We start from the raw sequence: 334 nt of genomic DNA, 5'->3' as shown, positions 1-334 counted from the left end.
AGAGCGAGACTCTGTCTCAAAAAAAAAAAAAAAAAGACTAAACTGTCCAGTTGGGCACAGGCACAAATTACTAAGATGTGTTAATTGTGGGAATTTCAAAACAATTGTATAAAGTTTACATTGACACAAACAAATATAGTAAAATCTCATTTATTTGATGTAATTGGGACTGAGTAATTGAAAAGTTGGTCATAAAGAAATTATTTTAAATCATATATGCTGTAAACATTTTATTTTAGACTATGTAAACAATTTTTTGAGTTCTTAACTGTCTTTTTCATATAAACCACACCCCATAATATCTCATCTGTAAGTCCATTTCTTTAAAGCAGAG

General features: G+C 28.4%; 1 protein-coding gene across 1 annotated transcript in view; it reads left to right on the top strand.

Moving 5' to 3' along the window:
- LOC105510266 (chymotrypsin-like elastase family member 2B) overlaps window positions 1-334 on the top strand; it is a 17298-nt gene that overhangs the window by 1255 nt on the left and 15709 nt on the right.

Source organism: Colobus angolensis, unplaced genomic scaffold (genome assembly GCF_000951035.1).
Source record: "Colobus angolensis palliatus isolate OR3802 unplaced genomic scaffold, Cang.pa_1.0 Scaffold185, whole genome shotgun sequence".
Taxonomy (NCBI): Eukaryota; Metazoa; Chordata; class Mammalia; order Primates; family Cercopithecidae; genus Colobus; species Colobus angolensis.
This window is presented reverse-complemented; position numbering and strand designations above follow the sequence as displayed.